This window comes from Pan paniscus, chromosome 6 (assembly GCF_029289425.2).
Source record: "Pan paniscus chromosome 6, NHGRI_mPanPan1-v2.0_pri, whole genome shotgun sequence".
NCBI classification, from domain to species: Eukaryota; Metazoa; Chordata; class Mammalia; order Primates; family Hominidae; genus Pan; species Pan paniscus.
Window position 1 is genome coordinate 196,215,297 of NC_073255.2, and position 20,781 is coordinate 196,236,077.

Consider the following 20,781-nt stretch of genomic DNA (forward strand, 5'->3'; position numbering starts at 1 on the left):
AGAGGGGCTGGCTCTGAGACCCCGCCTCGCGGGGGGTGCCTCCCCCCCCTGCGACGGGGGTCCTAAGAGCCAGCGGGGGAAGAGGGGCTGGCTCTGAGACCCCGCCTCGCGGGGGTTGCCTCCCCCCCCTGCGACGGGGGTCCTAAGGGCCAGCGGGGGAAGAGGGGCTGGCTCTGAGACCCCGCCTCACGGGGGGTGCCTCCCCCCCCTGCGACGGGGGTCCTAAGGGCCAGTGGGGGAAGAGGGGCTGGCTCTGAGACCCCGCCTCACGGGGGGTGCCTCCCCCCCTGCGATGGGGGTCCTAAGGGCCAGTGGGGGAAGAGGGGCTGGCTCTGAGACCCCGCCTCGTGGGGGTTGCCTCCCCCCCTGCGATGGGGGTCCTAAGGGCCAGTGGGGAAGAGGGGCTGGCTCTCTGTACCCGCCTCGCGGGGGGTGCCTCCCCCCCCTGTGATGGGGGTCCTTAGAGCCAGGAGCAGAAGAGGGCCTGGCTCTCTGTACCCGCCTCGCGGGGGGTGCCTCCCCCCCCGCGATGGGGGTCCGAAGAGCCAGAAGGCTTAGAGGGGCTGGCTCTGAGTCCCCGCCTCGTGGGGGGTGCCTCCTCTCCCTGCGACGGGGTTCCTAAAGGCCAGTGGGGGAAGAGGGTCTGGCTCTGAGACCACGCCTCGCTGGGGTGCCTCCCCCCACTGCGATGGGGGTCCTAAGGGCCAGTGGTTGAAGAGGGGCTGGCTCTGAGACCCCGCCTCGCTGGGGGTGCCTCCTCCCCCTGCGACGGGGGTCCTAAGAGCCAGGGGGGGAAGAGGGGCTGGCTCTCAGTCCCCGCCTCGCGGGGAGTGCCTCCCCTTCCTGCGATGGGGGTCCTAAGAGCCAGGTGGGGAAGAGGGGCTGGCTTTCAGTCACCACAGCTTGGGGGGCCTTTATGTTCTGGTTTTACCCAAGAGTCAGCTGATTTGCTTCTTGTACTAGCAGGGCAGTTGCTGCCAAGGCCCTCAAACAGGGGGGCCATCCTTTAGAAACCCTGTCTAGCTGTTTAGAGAGGTAGGCCACCGGCCTCAGCCAGGGCCCCACAGTTTGGGTTTAAAGTCCAGCTGCCATCTTTTCTCTGACGCATACAGTGGAAAAGGCTTTGTGAGATCCGCTAGCCCCTGGGCTGGGGCTTTCAGAAGTTTTTCCTTTAAGTCATGAAAGACTTGCTGTTGTTGGAATCCCCATTCCAAAAGTTGCCGGTCCCCGCCCCCCTTTGTGACGTCATACAAAGGCGTGGCTAAGACTGCAAAGTTGGGCTCCGCAGTCTACAAAACCCCACAGCTCCTAGGAATTCTCTCACCAGCCTTCTGCCCTTAGGCTCCGGAAGATTGCAAATGACCTGCTTTCTTTCGGATCCCGGGCTGCTTTCGGACACCTGTCGAATAGTAAATCCCAAGTAAGCTACCTGCGGTCGTCGGCAGATCTGAGTTTTCTTCTTGGACACCTAATACCCACAGCCCTCCAGGTCAGTCCTAAGGATCTTAGAATCCTCGATGGGGGTCATAAGCCGGGGGGGAAGAGGGACTGGCTCTCAGTCCCCGCCTCACGGGGTGTGCCTCCCCCGTGTGATGGGGATCCTGAGAGTTGGGCGAGGAAGAAGGGCTGGCTGTCAGTCACCGCCTCGCGGGGGGTGCCTCCCCTCCCTGCGATGGGGGTCCTAAGAGCCAGGGGGGAAAGAGCGGCTGGCTCTCAGTCCCCGCCTCGCGGGGGGTGCCTCCCCCCCTGCGATGGGGGTCCTAAGAGAAATGGAGGGAAGAGGGGCTGGCTCTCAGTCCCCGCCACGAGGGGGTGCCTCCCCCCCTGCGATGGGGGTCCCAAGAGCCAGGGGGGGCAGAGCGGCTGGCTCTAAGTCCGCGCCTCGCCAAGGGTGCATCCCCCCACTGCGATGGGGTTCCTAAGAGCCAGGGGGGGAAGAAGGGCTGACTCTCAGTCCCCGCCTCGCGGGGCGTGCCTTGCTACCCTGCGATGGGGGTCCTAAGAGCCAGGCAGGGAAGAGGGGTTGGCTCCCAGTCCCCGCCGCGCGGGGGGTGCCTCCCCCCCACAGCGATGGGGGTCCTAAGAGCCGTGGGGGGAAGAGGGGCTGGCTCTCAGTCCCCGCCGCGCGGGGGGTGCCTCCCCCCCTCGCGATACGGATCCTAAGGGCCAGGGGGGGAACAGGGGCTGGCTCAGTCCCCGCCTCGCGGGGGGTGGCTCGCTCCGCTGAGATGGGCATCCTAAGAGCCAGGGGAGGAAGAGGGGGAGAGGATGATAATAATTTCAGCATCGCAGGCTGTGTTCACCCAGCCTGTTAAACTGTTATTAGTATCCTGAAAGGGAGAGGATGATATTACTCCCCATAACAGACAGATATGACTCCCCATCGTAGAGCACGAGGTGTACACCCGCCCTGTGATTTTCTTCCTCATATTCAGAGACCGAGAGGTTGATGTCACTCCCAATATCGGAGGAAGTATACACCCCCGTGTGAGATGTTCCTTAATGATATTCCACGGCGGAGGGGGTGATATGACTACATACATGGCAGAAAGTGGAAACCCCCCAGGGATATTATTCCCACGATCCTGGAGGGAAGAAGATGATGTTACTTTCAATATGACAGAAGGTGGATGAAGTGGTGGACTGCCCCTCCACACCTGTGAGTATTTCTAGTTGGGTGGGACGAGAGACTGAGAAAAGAAATAAGACACAGAGACAAAGTGTAAAGATACAACAGTGGGTCCAGGGGACCGGCGCTCAGCACACCAAGGACCTGCACCGGCACCAGCCTCTGAGTTCCCTCAGTTGTTATTGATTATGATTTTCATGATTTTAGCAGAAAGGAATGTCGTAGGAGAGCAGGGTGATGATAAGGAGAGAGTCAGCAGAAGACATGTGAGCAAAAGAATCCATGTCATAATTAGGTTCAAGGGAAGGTACTATGACTGGACGTGCACGTAAGCCAGATTTGTTTCTCTGCACCCAAACATCTCAGTGGAGTAAAGAAGAACAAGGCAGTGTTACTGCAAACATGTCTCGCCTCCCGCCACAGGGCAGCTTTTCTCCTATCTCAGAGTTGAACGAATGTACAATCGGGTTTTACACCGAGACATTCAGTTCCCAGGGGCAAGCAGGAGACAGTGGCCTTCCTCCATCTCAGCTGCAAGAGGCTTTCCTCTTTTACTAATCCACCTCAGCACAGACCCATTACGGGTGTCGGGCTGGGGGACAGTCAGGTCTTTCTCATCCCATGAGGCTATATTTCAGACTATCAGATGGGGAGAGAGCTTGGACCATACCCTGCTTTCAAGGGCAGAGGTCCCTGCGGCTTTCCACAGTGCATTGTGTCCCCGGATTATTGAGACTAGAGAATGGCGATGACTTTTACCAAGTATACTGCTGGTAAACATTTCGTTAACAAGGCACGTCCTGCACAGCCCTACATCCCTTGAACTTTGATTTTATACAACACATGTTTTTGTGAGCTCCAGGTTGGGTCAAAGTGGCTGGGGCCAAGCGGCTAGGGCAAAGCTACAAATTAACAACATCTCAGCAAAGCAATTGTTTAAAGGACAGGTCTTTTTCAAAATGGAGTCTCTTATGTCTTTCCTTTCTACATGGACACAGTGACAGTCTGATCTCTCTTTCTTTTCCCTACAGGTGGACACGCCCCCACTGATATTCCTTCTAATTGCAACGTGGGAGAGGAGGATATGACACGCGATATCGCAGGGAGTAGAAACACCCCTGTGATACTGTTCTTCATATTCAGGGAGGAAGAGGATGATATTACTCCCAATACAGACGGGTGTACACCCTCTGTACACCGAGGGTGTACACCCGTCTGTGAAAGAGTTCTTAATCTCCAGAGGGGGAGATGATATTACTCACAATATGGTAAAGAGGCTGTGAGTCCACGGAGGATCCTCAGAGCCAGCGGGGGAAGAGGGGCTGGCTCTCAGTCCCCGCCTCGCGGGGGTGCCTCCCCCCACTGCGATGGGGGTCCTAAGAGCCAGTGGGGGAAGAGGGGCTGGCTCTGAGACCCCGCCTCGCGGGGGGTGCCTCCCCCCCCTGCGATGGGGGTCCTAAGGGCCAGTGGGGGAAGAGGGGCTGGCTCTGAGACCCCGCCTCGCGGGGGGTGCCTCCCCCCCCTGCGACGGGGGTCCTAAGGGCCAGCGGGGGAAGAGGGGCTGGCTCTGAGACCCCGCCTCGCGGGGGGTGCCTCCCCCCCCTGCGACGGGGGTCCTAAGAGCCAGCGGGGGAAGAGGGGCTGGCTCTGAGACCCCGCCTCGCGGGGGTTGCCTCCCCCCCCTGCGACGGGGGTCCTAAGGGCCAGCGGGGGAAGAGGGGCTGGCTCTGAGACCCCGCCTCACGGGGGGTGCCTCCCCCCCCTGCGACGGGGGTCCTAAGGGCCAGTGGGGGAAGAGGGGCTGGCTCTGAGACCCCGCCTCACGGGGGGTGCCTCCCCCCCTGCGATGGGGGTCCTAAGGGCCAGTGGGGGAAGAGGGGCTGGCTCTGAGACCCCGCCTCGTGGGGGTTGCCTCCCCCCCTGCGATGGGGGTCCTAAGGGCCAGTGGGGAAGAGGGGCTGGCTCTCTGTACCCGCCTCGCGGGGGGTGCCTCCCCCCCCTGTGATGGGGGTCCTTAGAGCCAGGAGCAGAAGAGGGCCTGGCTCTCTGTACCCGCCTCGCGGGGGGTGCCTCCCCCCCCGCGATGGGGGTCCGAAGAGCCAGAAGGCTTAGAGGGGCTGGCTCTGAGTCCCCGCCTCGTGGGGGGTGCCTCCTCTCCCTGCGACGGGGTTCCTAAAGGCCAGTGGGGGAAGAGGGTCTGGCTCTGAGACCACGCCTCGCTGGGGTGCCTCCCCCCACTGCGATGGGGGTCCTAAGGGCCAGTGGTTGAAGAGGGGCTGGCTCTGAGACCCCGCCTCGCTGGGGGTGCCTCCTCCCCCTGCGACGGGGGTCCTAAGAGCCAGGGGGGGAAGAGGGGCTGGCTCTCAGTCCCCGCCTCGCGGGGAGTGCCTCCCCTTCCTGCGATGGGGGTCCTAAGAGCCAGGTGGGGAAGAGGGGCTGGCTTTCAGTCACCACAGCTTGGGGGGCCTTTATGTTCTGGTTTTACCCAAGAGTCAGCTGATTTGCTTCTTGTACTAGCAGGGCAGTTGCTGCCAAGGCCCTCAAACAGGGGGGCCATCCTTTAGAAACCCTGTCTAGCTGTTTAGAGAGGTAGGCCACCGGCCTCAGCCAGGGCCCCACAGTTTGGGTTTAAAGTCCAGCTGCCATCTTTTCTCTGACGCATACAGTGGAAAAGGCTTTGTGAGATCCGCTAGCCCCTGGGCTGGGGCTTTCAGAAGTTTTTCCTTTAAGTCATGAAAGACTTGCTGTTGTTGGAATCCCCATTCCAAAAGTTGCCGGTCCCCGCCCCCCTTTGTGACGTCATACAAAGGCGTGGCTAAGACTGCAAAGTTGGGCTCCGCAGTCTACAAAACCCCACAGCTCCTAGGAATTCTCTCACCAGCCTTCTGCCCTTAGGCTCCGGAAGATTGCAAATGACCTGCTTTCTTTCGGATCCCGGGCTGCTTTCGGACACCTGTCGAATAGTAAATCCCAAGTAAGCTACCTGCGGTCGTCGGCAGATCTGAGTTTTCTTCTTGGACACCTAATACCCACAGCCCTCCAGGTCAGTCCTAAGGATCTTAGAATCCTCGATGGGGGTCATAAGCCGGGGGGGAAGAGGGACTGGCTCTCAGTCCCCGCCTCACGGGGTGTGCCTCCCCCGTGTGATGGGGATCCTGAGAGTTGGGCGAGGAAGAAGGGCTGGCTGTCAGTCACCGCCTCGCGGGGGGTGCCTCCCCTCCCTGCGATGGGGGTCCTAAGAGCCAGGGGGGAAAGAGCGGCTGGCTCTCAGTCCCCGCCTCGCGGGGGGTGCCTCCCCCCCTGCGATGGGGGTCCTAAGAGAAATGGAGGGAAGAGGGGCTGGCTCTCAGTCCCCGCCACGAGGGGGTGCCTCCCCCCCTGCGATGGGGGTCCCAAGAGCCAGGGGGGGCAGAGCGGCTGGCTCTAAGTCCGCGCCTCGCCAAGGGTGCATCCCCCCACTGCGATGGGGTTCCTAAGAGCCAGGGGGGGAAGAAGGGCTGACTCTCAGTCCCCGCCTCGCGGGGCGTGCCTTGCTACCCTGCGATGGGGGTCCTAAGAGCCAGGCAGGGAAGAGGGGTTGGCTCCCAGTCCCCGCCGCGCGGGGGGTGCCTCCCCCCCACAGCGATGGGGGTCCTAAGAGCCGTGGGGGGAAGAGGGGCTGGCTCTCAGTCCCCGCCGCGCGGGGGGTGCCTCCCCCCCTCGCGATACGGATCCTAAGGGCCAGGGGGGGAACAGGGGCTGGCTCAGTCCCCGCCTCGCGGGGGGTGGCTCGCTCCGCTGAGATGGGCATCCTAAGAGCCAGGGGAGGAAGAGGGGGAGAGGATGATAATAATTTCAGCATCGCAGGCTGTGTTCACCCAGCCTGTTAAACTGTTATTAGTATCCTGAAAGGGAGAGGATGATATTACTCCCCATAACAGACAGATATGACTCCCCATCGTAGAGCACGAGGTGTACACCCGCCCTGTGATTTTCTTCCTCATATTCAGAGACCGAGAGGTTGATGTCACTCCCAATATCGGAGGAAGTATACACCCCCGTGTGAGATGTTCCTTAATGATATTCCACGGCGGAGGGGGTGATATGACTACATACATGGCAGAAAGTGGAAACCCCCCAGGGATATTATTCCCACGATCCTGGAGGGAAGAAGATGATGTTACTTTCAATATGACAGAAGGTGGATGAAGTGGTGGACTGCCCCTCCACACCTGTGAGTATTTCTAGTTGGGTGGGACGAGAGACTGAGAAAAGAAATAAGACACAGAGACAAAGTGTAAAGATACAACAGTGGGTCCAGGGGACCGGCGCTCAGCACACCAAGGACCTGCACCGGCACCAGCCTCTGAGTTCCCTCAGTTGTTATTGATTATGATTTTCATGATTTTAGCAGAAAGGAATGTCGTAGGAGAGCAGGGTGATGATAAGGAGAGAGTCAGCAGAAGACATGTGAGCAAAAGAATCCATGTCATAATTAGGTTCAAGGGAAGGTACTATGACTGGACGTGCACGTAAGCCAGATTTGTTTCTCTGCACCCAAACATCTCAGTGGAGTAAAGAAGAACAAGGCAGTGTTACTGCAAACATGTCTCGCCTCCCGCCACAGGGCAGCTTTTCTCCTATCTCAGAGTTGAACGAATGTACAATCGGGTTTTACACCGAGACATTCAGTTCCCAGGGGCAAGCAGGAGACAGTGGCCTTCCTCCATCTCAGCTGCAAGAGGCTTTCCTCTTTTACTAATCCACCTCAGCACAGACCCATTACGGGTGTCGGGCTGGGGGACAGTCAGGTCTTTCTCATCCCATGAGGCTATATTTCAGACTATCAGATGGGGAGAGAGCTTGGACCATACCCTGCTTTCAAGGGCAGAGGTCCCTGCGGCTTTCCACAGTGCATTGTGTCCCCGGATTATTGAGACTAGAGAATGGCGATGACTTTTACCAAGTATACTGCTGGTAAACATTTCGTTAACAAGGCACGTCCTGCACAGCCCTACATCCCTTGAACTTTGATTTTATACAACACATGTTTTTGTGAGCTCCAGGTTGGGTCAAAGTGGCTGGGGCCAAGCGGCTAGGGCAAAGCTACAAATTAACAACATCTCAGCAAAGCAATTGTTTAAAGGACAGGTCTTTTTCAAAATGGAGTCTCTTATGTCTTTCCTTTCTACATGGACACAGTGACAGTCTGATCTCTCTTTCTTTTCCCTACAGGTGGACACGCCCCCACTGATATTCCTTCTAATTGCAACGTGGGAGAGGAGGATATGACACGCGATATCGCAGGGAGTAGAAACACCCCTGTGATACTGTTCTTCATATTCAGGGAGGAAGAGGATGATATTACTCCCAATACAGACGGGTGTACACCCTCTGTACACCGAGGGTGTACACCCGTCTGTGAAAGAGTTCTTAATCTCCAGAGGGGGAGATGATATTACTCACAATATGGTAAAGAGGCTGTGAGTCCACGGAGGATCCTCAGAGCCAGCGGGGGAAGAGGGGCTGGCTCTCAGTCCCCGCCTCGCGGGGGTGCCTCCCCCCACTGCGATGGGGGTCCTAAGAGCCAGTGGGGGAAGAGGGGCTGGCTCTGAGACCCCGCCTCGCGGGGGGTGCCTCCCCCCCCTGCGATGGGGGTCCTAAGGGCCAGTGGGGGAAGAGGGGCTGGCTCTGAGACCCCGCCTCGCGGGGGGTGCCTCCCCCCCCTGCGACGGGGGTCCTAAGGGCCAGCGGGGGAAGAGGGGCTGGCTCTGAGACCCCGCCTCGCGGGGGGTGCCTCCCCCCCCTGCGACGGGGGTCCTAAGAGCCAGCGGGGGAAGAGGGGCTGGCTCTGAGACCCCGCCTCGCGGGGGTTGCCTCCCCCCCCTGCGACGGGGGTCCTAAGGGCCAGCGGGGGAAGAGGGGCTGGCTCTGAGACCCCGCCTCACGGGGGGTGCCTCCCCCCCCTGCGACGGGGGTCCTAAGGGCCAGTGGGGGAAGAGGGGCTGGCTCTGAGACCCCGCCTCACGGGGGGTGCCTCCCCCCCTGCGATGGGGGTCCTAAGGGCCAGTGGGGGAAGAGGGGCTGGCTCTGAGACCCCGCCTCGTGGGGGTTGCCTCCCCCCCTGCGATGGGGGTCCTAAGGGCCAGTGGGGAAGAGGGGCTGGCTCTCTGTACCCGCCTCGCGGGGGGTGCCTCCCCCCCCTGTGATGGGGGTCCTTAGAGCCAGGAGCAGAAGAGGGCCTGGCTCTCTGTACCCGCCTCGCGGGGGGTGCCTCCCCCCCCGCGATGGGGGTCCGAAGAGCCAGAAGGCTTAGAGGGGCTGGCTCTGAGTCCCCGCCTCGTGGGGGGTGCCTCCTCTCCCTGCGACGGGGTTCCTAAAGGCCAGTGGGGGAAGAGGGTCTGGCTCTGAGACCACGCCTCGCTGGGGTGCCTCCCCCCACTGCGATGGGGGTCCTAAGGGCCAGTGGTTGAAGAGGGGCTGGCTCTGAGACCCCGCCTCGCTGGGGGTGCCTCCTCCCCCTGCGACGGGGGTCCTAAGAGCCAGGGGGGGAAGAGGGGCTGGCTCTCAGTCCCCGCCTCGCGGGGAGTGCCTCCCCTTCCTGCGATGGGGGTCCTAAGAGCCAGGTGGGGAAGAGGGGCTGGCTTTCAGTCACCACAGCTTGGGGGGCCTTTATGTTCTGGTTTTACCCAAGAGTCAGCTGATTTGCTTCTTGTACTAGCAGGGCAGTTGCTGCCAAGGCCCTCAAACAGGGGGGCCATCCTTTAGAAACCCTGTCTAGCTGTTTAGAGAGGTAGGCCACCGGCCTCAGCCAGGGCCCCACAGTTTGGGTTTAAAGTCCAGCTGCCATCTTTTCTCTGACGCATACAGTGGAAAAGGCTTTGTGAGATCCGCTAGCCCCTGGGCTGGGGCTTTCAGAAGTTTTTCCTTTAAGTCATGAAAGACTTGCTGTTGTTGGAATCCCCATTCCAAAAGTTGCCGGTCCCCGCCCCCCTTTGTGACGTCATACAAAGGCGTGGCTAAGACTGCAAAGTTGGGCTCCGCAGTCTACAAAACCCCACAGCTCCTAGGAATTCTCTCACCAGCCTTCTGCCCTTAGGCTCCGGAAGATTGCAAATGACCTGCTTTCTTTCGGATCCCGGGCTGCTTTCGGACACCTGTCGAATAGTAAATCCCAAGTAAGCTACCTGCGGTCGTCGGCAGATCTGAGTTTTCTTCTTGGACACCTAATACCCACAGCCCTCCAGGTCAGTCCTAAGGATCTTAGAATCCTCGATGGGGGTCATAAGCCGGGGGGGAAGAGGGACTGGCTCTCAGTCCCCGCCTCACGGGGTGTGCCTCCCCCGTGTGATGGGGATCCTGAGAGTTGGGCGAGGAAGAAGGGCTGGCTGTCAGTCACCGCCTCGCGGGGGGTGCCTCCCCTCCCTGCGATGGGGGTCCTAAGAGCCAGGGGGGAAAGAGCGGCTGGCTCTCAGTCCCCGCCTCGCGGGGGGTGCCTCCCCCCCTGCGATGGGGGTCCTAAGAGAAATGGAGGGAAGAGGGGCTGGCTCTCAGTCCCCGCCACGAGGGGGTGCCTCCCCCCCTGCGATGGGGGTCCCAAGAGCCAGGGGGGGCAGAGCGGCTGGCTCTAAGTCCGCGCCTCGCCAAGGGTGCATCCCCCCACTGCGATGGGGTTCCTAAGAGCCAGGGGGGGAAGAAGGGCTGACTCTCAGTCCCCGCCTCGCGGGGCGTGCCTTGCTACCCTGCGATGGGGGTCCTAAGAGCCAGGCAGGGAAGAGGGGTTGGCTCCCAGTCCCCGCCGCGCGGGGGGTGCCTCCCCCCCACAGCGATGGGGGTCCTAAGAGCCGTGGGGGGAAGAGGGGCTGGCTCTCAGTCCCCGCCGCGCGGGGGGTGCCTCCCCCCCTCGCGATACGGATCCTAAGGGCCAGGGGGGGAACAGGGGCTGGCTCAGTCCCCGCCTCGCGGGGGGTGGCTCGCTCCGCTGAGATGGGCATCCTAAGAGCCAGGGGAGGAAGAGGGGGAGAGGATGATAATAATTTCAGCATCGCAGGCTGTGTTCACCCAGCCTGTTAAACTGTTATTAGTATCCTGAAAGGGAGAGGATGATATTACTCCCCATAACAGACAGATATGACTCCCCATCGTAGAGCACGAGGTGTACACCCGCCCTGTGATTTTCTTCCTCATATTCAGAGACCGAGAGGTTGATGTCACTCCCAATATCGGAGGAAGTATACACCCCCGTGTGAGATGTTCCTTAATGATATTCCACGGCGGAGGGGGTGATATGACTACATACATGGCAGAAAGTGGAAACCCCCCAGGGATATTATTCCCACGATCCTGGAGGGAAGAAGATGATGTTACTTTCAATATGACAGAAGGTGGATGAAGTGGTGGACTGCCCCTCCACACCTGTGAGTATTTCTAGTTGGGTGGGACGAGAGACTGAGAAAAGAAATAAGACACAGAGACAAAGTGTAAAGATACAACAGTGGGTCCAGGGGACCGGCGCTCAGCACACCAAGGACCTGCACCGGCACCAGCCTCTGAGTTCCCTCAGTTGTTATTGATTATGATTTTCATGATTTTAGCAGAAAGGAATGTCGTAGGAGAGCAGGGTGATGATAAGGAGAGAGTCAGCAGAAGACATGTGAGCAAAAGAATCCATGTCATAATTAGGTTCAAGGGAAGGTACTATGACTGGACGTGCACGTAAGCCAGATTTGTTTCTCTGCACCCAAACATCTCAGTGGAGTAAAGAAGAACAAGGCAGTGTTACTGCAAACATGTCTCGCCTCCCGCCACAGGGCAGCTTTTCTCCTATCTCAGAGTTGAACGAATGTACAATCGGGTTTTACACCGAGACATTCAGTTCCCAGGGGCAAGCAGGAGACAGTGGCCTTCCTCCATCTCAGCTGCAAGAGGCTTTCCTCTTTTACTAATCCACCTCAGCACAGACCCATTACGGGTGTCGGGCTGGGGGACAGTCAGGTCTTTCTCATCCCATGAGGCTATATTTCAGACTATCAGATGGGGAGAGAGCTTGGACCATACCCTGCTTTCAAGGGCAGAGGTCCCTGCGGCTTTCCACAGTGCATTGTGTCCCCGGATTATTGAGACTAGAGAATGGCGATGACTTTTACCAAGTATACTGCTGGTAAACATTTCGTTAACAAGGCACGTCCTGCACAGCCCTACATCCCTTGAACTTTGATTTTATACAACACATGTTTTTGTGAGCTCCAGGTTGGGTCAAAGTGGCTGGGGCCAAGCGGCTAGGGCAAAGCTACAAATTAACAACATCTCAGCAAAGCAATTGTTTAAAGGACAGGTCTTTTTCAAAATGGAGTCTCTTATGTCTTTCCTTTCTACATGGACACAGTGACAGTCTGATCTCTCTTTCTTTTCCCTACAGGTGGACACGCCCCCACTGATATTCCTTCTAATTGCAACGTGGGAGAGGAGGATATGACACGCGATATCGCAGGGAGTAGAAACACCCCTGTGATACTGTTCTTCATATTCAGGGAGGAAGAGGATGATATTACTCCCAATACAGACGGGTGTACACCCTCTGTACACCGAGGGTGTACACCCGTCTGTGAAAGAGTTCTTAATCTCCAGAGGGGGAGATGATATTACTCACAATATGGTAAAGAGGCTGTGAGTCCACGGAGGATCCTCAGAGCCAGCGGGGGAAGAGGGGCTGGCTCTCAGTCCCCGCCTCGCGGGGGTGCCTCCCCCCACTGCGATGGGGGTCCTAAGAGCCAGTGGGGGAAGAGGGGCTGGCTCTGAGACCCCGCCTCGCGGGGGGTGCCTCCCCCCCCTGCGATGGGGGTCCTAAGGGCCAGTGGGGGAAGAGGGGCTGGCTCTGAGACCCCGCCTCGCGGGGGGTGCCTCCCCCCCCTGCGACGGGGGTCCTAAGGGCCAGCGGGGGAAGAGGGGCTGGCTCTGAGACCCCGCCTCGCGGGGGGTGCCTCCCCCCCCTGCGACGGGGGTCCTAAGAGCCAGCGGGGGAAGAGGGGCTGGCTCTGAGACCCCGCCTCGCGGGGGTTGCCTCCCCCCCCTGCGACGGGGGTCCTAAGGGCCAGCGGGGGAAGAGGGGCTGGCTCTGAGACCCCGCCTCACGGGGGGTGCCTCCCCCCCCTGCGACGGGGGTCCTAAGGGCCAGTGGGGGAAGAGGGGCTGGCTCTGAGACCCCGCCTCACGGGGGGTGCCTCCCCCCCTGCGATGGGGGTCCTAAGGGCCAGTGGGGGAAGAGGGGCTGGCTCTGAGACCCCGCCTCGTGGGGGTTGCCTCCCCCCCTGCGATGGGGGTCCTAAGGGCCAGTGGGGAAGAGGGGCTGGCTCTCTGTACCCGCCTCGCGGGGGGTGCCTCCCCCCCCTGTGATGGGGGTCCTTAGAGCCAGGAGCAGAAGAGGGCCTGGCTCTCTGTACCCGCCTCGCGGGGGGTGCCTCCCCCCCCGCGATGGGGGTCCGAAGAGCCAGAAGGCTTAGAGGGGCTGGCTCTGAGTCCCCGCCTCGTGGGGGGTGCCTCCTCTCCCTGCGACGGGGTTCCTAAAGGCCAGTGGGGGAAGAGGGTCTGGCTCTGAGACCACGCCTCGCTGGGGTGCCTCCCCCCACTGCGATGGGGGTCCTAAGGGCCAGTGGTTGAAGAGGGGCTGGCTCTGAGACCCCGCCTCGCTGGGGGTGCCTCCTCCCCCTGCGACGGGGGTCCTAAGAGCCAGGGGGGGAAGAGGGGCTGGCTCTCAGTCCCCGCCTCGCGGGGAGTGCCTCCCCTTCCTGCGATGGGGGTCCTAAGAGCCAGGTGGGGAAGAGGGGCTGGCTTTCAGTCACCACAGCTTGGGGGGCCTTTATGTTCTGGTTTTACCCAAGAGTCAGCTGATTTGCTTCTTGTACTAGCAGGGCAGTTGCTGCCAAGGCCCTCAAACAGGGGGGCCATCCTTTAGAAACCCTGTCTAGCTGTTTAGAGAGGTAGGCCACCGGCCTCAGCCAGGGCCCCACAGTTTGGGTTTAAAGTCCAGCTGCCATCTTTTCTCTGACGCATACAGTGGAAAAGGCTTTGTGAGATCCGCTAGCCCCTGGGCTGGGGCTTTCAGAAGTTTTTCCTTTAAGTCATGAAAGACTTGCTGTTGTTGGAATCCCCATTCCAAAAGTTGCCGGTCCCCGCCCCCCTTTGTGACGTCATACAAAGGCGTGGCTAAGACTGCAAAGTTGGGCTCCGCAGTCTACAAAACCCCACAGCTCCTAGGAATTCTCTCACCAGCCTTCTGCCCTTAGGCTCCGGAAGATTGCAAATGACCTGCTTTCTTTCGGATCCCGGGCTGCTTTCGGACACCTGTCGAATAGTAAATCCCAAGTAAGCTACCTGCGGTCGTCGGCAGATCTGAGTTTTCTTCTTGGACACCTAATACCCACAGCCCTCCAGGTCAGTCCTAAGGATCTTAGAATCCTCGATGGGGGTCATAAGCCGGGGGGGAAGAGGGACTGGCTCTCAGTCCCCGCCTCACGGGGTGTGCCTCCCCCGTGTGATGGGGATCCTGAGAGTTGGGCGAGGAAGAAGGGCTGGCTGTCAGTCACCGCCTCGCGGGGGGTGCCTCCCCTCCCTGCGATGGGGGTCCTAAGAGCCAGGGGGGAAAGAGCGGCTGGCTCTCAGTCCCCGCCTCGCGGGGGGTGCCTCCCCCCCTGCGATGGGGGTCCTAAGAGAAATGGAGGGAAGAGGGGCTGGCTCTCAGTCCCCGCCACGAGGGGGTGCCTCCCCCCCTGCGATGGGGGTCCCAAGAGCCAGGGGGGGCAGAGCGGCTGGCTCTAAGTCCGCGCCTCGCCAAGGGTGCATCCCCCCACTGCGATGGGGTTCCTAAGAGCCAGGGGGGGAAGAAGGGCTGACTCTCAGTCCCCGCCTCGCGGGGCGTGCCTTGCTACCCTGCGATGGGGGTCCTAAGAGCCAGGCAGGGAAGAGGGGTTGGCTCCCAGTCCCCGCCGCGCGGGGGGTGCCTCCCCCCCACAGCGATGGGGGTCCTAAGAGCCGTGGGGGGAAGAGGGGCTGGCTCTCAGTCCCCGCCGCGCGGGGGGTGCCTCCCCCCCTCGCGATACGGATCCTAAGGGCCAGGGGGGGAACAGGGGCTGGCTCAGTCCCCGCCTCGCGGGGGGTGGCTCGCTCCGCTGAGATGGGCATCCTAAGAGCCAGGGGAGGAAGAGGGGGAGAGGATGATAATAATTTCAGCATCGCAGGCTGTGTTCACCCAGCCTGTTAAACTGTTATTAGTATCCTGAAAGGGAGAGGATGATATTACTCCCCATAACAGACAGATATGACTCCCCATCGTAGAGCACGAGGTGTACACCCGCCCTGTGATTTTCTTCCTCATATTCAGAGACCGAGAGGTTGATGTCACTCCCAATATCGGAGGAAGTATACACCCCCGTGTGAGATGTTCCTTAATGATATTCCACGGCGGAGGGGGTGATATGACTACATACATGGCAGAAAGTGGAAACCCCCCAGGGATATTATTCCCACGATCCTGGAGGGAAGAAGATGATGTTACTTTCAATATGACAGAAGGTGGATGAAGTGGTGGACTGCCCCTCCACACCTGTGAGTATTTCTAGTTGGGTGGGACGAGAGACTGAGAAAAGAAATAAGACACAGAGACAAAGTGTAAAGATACAACAGTGGGTCCAGGGGACCGGCGCTCAGCACACCAAGGACCTGCACCGGCACCAGCCTCTGAGTTCCCTCAGTTGTTATTGATTATGATTTTCATGATTTTAGCAGAAAGGAATGTCGTAGGAGAGCAGGGTGATGATAAGGAGAGAGTCAGCAGAAGACATGTGAGCAAAAGAATCCATGTCATAATTAGGTTCAAGGGAAGGTACTATGACTGGACGTGCACGTAAGCCAGATTTGTTTCTCTGCACCCAAACATCTCAGTGGAGTAAAGAAGAACAAGGCAGTGTTACTGCAAACATGTCTCGCCTCCCGCCACAGGGCAGCTTTTCTCCTATCTCAGAGTTGAACGAATGTACAATCGGGTTTTACACCGAGACATTCAGTTCCCAGGGGCAAGCAGGAGACAGTGGCCTTCCTCCATCTCAGCTGCAAGAGGCTTTCCTCTTTTACTAATCCACCTCAGCACAGACCCATTACGGGTGTCGGGCTGGGGGACAGTCAGGTCTTTCTCATCCCATGAGGCTATATTTCAGACTATCAGATGGGGAGAGAGCTTGGACCATACCCTGCTTTCAAGGGCAGAGGTCCCTGCGGCTTTCCACAGTGCATTGTGTCCCCGGATTATTGAGACTAGAGAATGGCGATGACTTTTACCAAGTATACTGCTGGTAAACATTTCGTTAACAAGGCACGTCCTGCACAGCCCTACATCCCTTGAACTTTGATTTTATACAACACATGTTTTTGTGAGCTCCAGGTTGGGTCAAAGTGGCTGGGGCCAAGCGGCTAGGGCAAAGCTACAAATTAACAACATCTCAGCAAAGCAATTGTTTAAAGGACAGGTCTTTTTCAAAATGGAGTCTCTTATGTCTTTCCTTTCTACATGGACACAGTGACAGTCTGATCTCTCTTTCTTTTCCCTACAGGTGGACACGCCCCCACTGATATTCCTTCTAATTGCAACGTGGGAGAGGAGGATATGACACGCGATATCGCAGGGAGTAGAAACACCCCTGTGATACTGTTCTTCATATTCAGGGAGGAAGAGGATGATATTACTCCCAATACAGACGGGTGTACACCCTCTGTACACCGAGGGTGTACACCCGTCTGTGAAAGAGTTCTTAATCTCCAGAGGGGGAGATGATATTACTCACAATATGGTAAAGAGGCTGTGAGTCCACGGAGGATCCTCAGAGCCAGCGGGGGAAGAGGGGCTGGCTCTCAGTCCCCGCCTCGCGGGGGTGCCTCCCCCCACTGCGATGGGGGTCCTAAGAGCCAGTGGGGGAAGAGGGGCTGGCTCTGAGACCCCGCCTCACGGGGGGTGCCTCCCCCCCCTGCGATGGGGGTCCTAAGGGCCAGTGGGGGAAGAGGGGCTGGCTCTGAGACCCCGCCTCGCGGGGGGTGCCTCCCCCCCTGCGATGGGGGTCCTAAGAGCCAGCGGGGGAAGAGGGGCTGGCTCTGAGACCCCGCCTCGCGGGGGCTGCCTCCCCCCCCTGCGATGGGGGTCCTAAGGGCCAGTGGGGGAAGAGGGGCTGGCTCTGAGACCCCGCCTCGCGGGGGGTGCCTCCCCCCCTGCGATGGGGGTCCTAAGAGCCAGCGGGGGAAGAGGGGCTGGCTCTGAGACCCCGCCTCGCGGGGGTTGCCTCCCCCCCCTGCGATGGGGGTCCTAAGGGCCAGTGGGGAAGAGGGGCTGGCTCTCTGTACCCGCCTCGCGGGGGGTGCCTCCCCCCCCTGTGATGGGGGTCCTTAGAGCCAGGAGCAGAAGAGGGCCTGGCTCTCTGTACCCGCCTCGCGGGGGGTGCCTCCCCCCCCGCGATGGGGGTCCGAAGAGCCAGAAGGCTTAGAGGGGCTGGCTCTGAGTCCCCGCCTCGTGGGGCGTGCCTCCTCTCCCTGCGACGGGGGTCCTAAAGGCCAGTGGGGGAAGAGGGTCTGGCTCTGAGACCACGCCTCGCTAGGGTGCCTCCCCCCACTGCGATGGGGGTCCTAAGGGCCAGTGGTTGAAGAGGGGCTGGCTCTGAGACCCCGCCTCGCTGGGAGTGCCTCCTCCCCCTGCGACGGGGGTCCTAAGGGCCAGTGGGGGAAGAGGGGCTGGCTCTGAGACCACGCCTCGCGAGGTGCCTCCCCACCTTGCGATCGGGGTCCCAAGAGCCAGGGGGGAAGAGGGGCTGACTCTCTTTGTGGATGATTCTTTTTCCATTCTCAGGCAGTTTTCTTTTTTCTTTCTTTTTTTTTTGAGACTGAATCTTGCTCTGTTGCCCATGCTTTGCTGGATCTCGGGCGACTGCAACCACTGCCTCCGAGGTTCAAGAGATCCTCCTGCCTCAGCCTCCTGAGTAGCTGGGACTAGAGGTGTGTGTCACCACACCCAGCTAATTTTTGTATTTTTATTAGAGATGGGGTTTCACCATGTTTGCCAGGATGGTCTCTATCTCCTGACCTCGTTATCCACCCACCGCACCCTCCCAAAGTGCTGGGATTGCAGGTACGAGCCACTGGGTCCACCCTCTCAGGTGATTTTCATACCTGCATACTCTGATCACTACTCTGTTAAACAGTCAAGGAGGGTAAGTATTATCTGCAGATTTTCAGAGCTCTGTCTCTGTACAGCCCTCTCCTCCTCAATATTCTGCCCTATGAATTCTAGCCACATTGGCCTTCCCAGACTCATAGTTCTGTCCTCTCAACTCAGGAAGATCTCTGAGCTCCATCTGCATTCTTTCTTCCTGTGCTGTGGCGTGGAAAGTTTTCTAAGGTGTTTGGGAAGTCAATTGTGGGGCTAGCCTCATACGTTTCTCATTTCTTGAGGATCACTGCCTTTTGATGCTTGATTCCAGTGATTGATTCCCTTTGTTGCTTGAGGGCCATAGTTTCATATATTTTGTCCAGTATTTTTGTTGTTTTAGGTCAGAAAGTAATTTTGGTCTCTGTTACTCCATCTTGGCCAGAAGTGTAAGACCTAAGCATTTACACATCCAAATACTGCACACATAATTTTAGTTTAAGCTACTTTTTAAAAAATCTCCTTCATTTTCCATTTAGCATTGTATTTAGGGTATTACATTGGTTTTTTTGAAATTCTGTTATTGGCAGTTTCTATTGCCTATCAATCCCATTTAAAGATAGTGCATAGGGTATTCTAAAATAGCTGTTAAGCAAAGAGAAAATTGGGCCTGATAGGGTGAGAATCACAGCTCTAATACCTAGAGTGACCTTATAATGTGTTGTCCAAAGGAGTTATTTTTGACAGTGAAAGAAGGTGTTGTTAGTAGTTATATCAGGACTATGGCCTAAACCAGGACTATCCCAGGCAGCCTGGGACATATTTGTACCCCATCTCTATTTAATGCCTTTATACAATTCTTTACTTAATTCTACCAGCCTTTATTGAGCCTGCTTTCTTTGTCTAGCTGAGTGCCACGTGCTGACATCACTAAGATCAATACAGCAAACTCTGAAAGATGGACAGAGAGACAGGAGATGGTCCTTTATAATGCAGTATGATCTGTGCTGCAATAGAGGTGAGCACAAGGGCCTTACGAAGGCTCAATGAAGAGCATGCTTGACTGCAGGGGAGGGTACTTAGGTTAGAAAAGATGAGTCGAAGTATGTTCATAGGGAGCATGGGAGGAGAGGTGGTGGGAAAGGTGTTCCAGACACTGTGTGTCAAGGCCAAGAGCCAGGGGAACACAGGTGGGGCTTCTTTTTTTTTCTTCTAAGATGGAAGAGTGTTCTGATCGGCTGGAAAACAACGCACATGGGAAGCTGTACAGAAATGAGTGGGGAAAGGTAATACTTAACAGCAATAGCAGTTAATATTTAGTGCCCACTTACGACATGCTGGACACAGTTCCGGGTACTCTGAACATATTCACTCATTTAATCTTTACAACAACCCTATGAGGTAGGTACTATTTTTATCCCCATTTTCAGGTGAGGAATCTGAGGCACAGAGAGAGTAAGTATGTTGCCCAGGGCCACGCACCAAGTATGTGGTAGGTCCTGGAGTTGAATGCAGAGCCCCTCCACTCTAAACTCCTGAAAGCCAGATGCTACGAGGCGTTGTTATTCCAAGTGGAGGAATGCTAAGGACAGCATCCTGCAGGTGACCAGGAAACCCTGAAGCATTCAAAGCAGGGGAATGGCTTAAAACAAGGTGGTATAAGAAAGTGCTCCCAGAGCAGCATGAAAGTCTGGTGTAGTGGAGGTCTCCGCTAGCCACAAGAGGTGGTAAGAGGCTGAGCTGAAGCAGCTGCAGCAGGGATGCAGAGGATACATTCCCCAAACCCTTATGGGCAGAGTCCTTTGGCTTCAGTGACCACGGCCAAGAGTGCAGAGGAGAAGCCCAAGAAGATGCCAGGTGTCTGGCTTATGCCCCTGTGTGAACGTGAAGCCTCTCATTGACATGCAGGTTACAGGAGGAAAAGCAGGTTTATTTGGGAAGGCTTCTAGACCATGACTTCCATTTTAGCCATGTAGTTTTTGAAGTGCTTGTACAAGTTCTAGGTGGAAATGTCCAGGAGCCAGTGGGGAACTCAAAGTAGATCTCAGGAGAGAGGCTTAGGCCAGAGGGCTTGGGGAATCATCAGCATGGGGGTGGGAGGAGAGCTGGTATTTGGATGAGATTGCGGTGGAGCAGGAACAGAGTGGGAAAAGGCGGTGATGAACCCAGGGACTCCAGTATGCAGTAGCTGGCTGTGAGATTAGGAAGCAATGAAAGAGGCCGAGAAGGATGTGGGGGAGAAGCATCAATAAGGAATAAATGAGTTGCACGTGCTCCAGAGAGGCCAAATAAAGACTGGATTTGGCTCTCGCAGGTCATACACGAAAGAATCTCGGAACCAAAAGGAAAACAGTGGTGGTTTAAAGGGTATATTCAGTTTCTAGGTCTGCTGTCACAAAATACCAGAAACTGGGTGTCTTGTTAAAACAACAGAAATTTTTTCTCTCACAGTTTTGGAAGCTAGAAGTTCAAAACGAGGTGTTGGCAGCACCATGCTCTCTCTGAAGATGCTAGGAAGAATCTGCTCCATGCCTTTCCATTCGCTTCTGGGGTTTCCTGCAAGCCCTGACATTCCTTGGCTTATGGATGCATCACCCCAGTTTCCGCCCCCATCATCACATGGCCTCCTCTCTGTGTGTGCCTCTGTGTTCCCTCTATTCTTCTTCTAAGGACACCGACACCAGTCACAGTGGATTAAGGGTCCACTCCTAACTAATTACATCTGCAACAACCCTATTTCCAAATAAAGTCACATTCTAAGATTCCTAGGGAGAACATGAATTTTTGGGGGTGTGTGGATACTGTTCAACCTGGGACATGGAGTAAATAAATGGCAAGGAAGATTACAGATGACTTTAAGCTAAAGAGGGAGATAGGGTTAAATGTAGGACTTTTTTTTTTTTTTCCAGGACGGGAGAGGTTTAAACATGTTACTACATTGAATAAATGAAATAACCATGAACATGGAGTGGCTAAATATTCTGAACTAAGTGCA

The 20,781-nt window shown here is 57.4% G+C and overlaps 1 long non-coding RNA gene across 4 annotated transcripts; it reads left to right on the forward strand.

Annotated features, from left to right (window-relative positions):
• Positions 1-241: 241 nt before the first annotated feature.
• LOC129393686 (uncharacterized) lies at positions 242-20,548 on the forward strand. Of its 4 annotated transcripts, none has more exons than XR_010112674.1 (12): positions 242-1,489; positions 2,436-2,659; positions 3,661-5,672; positions 6,619-6,842; positions 7,844-9,855; positions 10,802-11,025; positions 12,027-14,038; positions 14,985-15,208; positions 16,210-17,850; positions 18,694-18,804; positions 19,004-19,072; positions 20,238-20,548. It is a non-coding gene; the product is annotated as an uncharacterized LOC129393686 (long non-coding RNA). The 4 variants fall into 4 exon arrangements; XR_010112675.1 differs by having other exon boundaries at positions 16,210-17,768; XR_010112673.1 differs by having other exon boundaries at positions 16,210-17,635.
• The last annotated feature ends 233 nt before the right edge of the window (positions 20,549-20,781 follow it).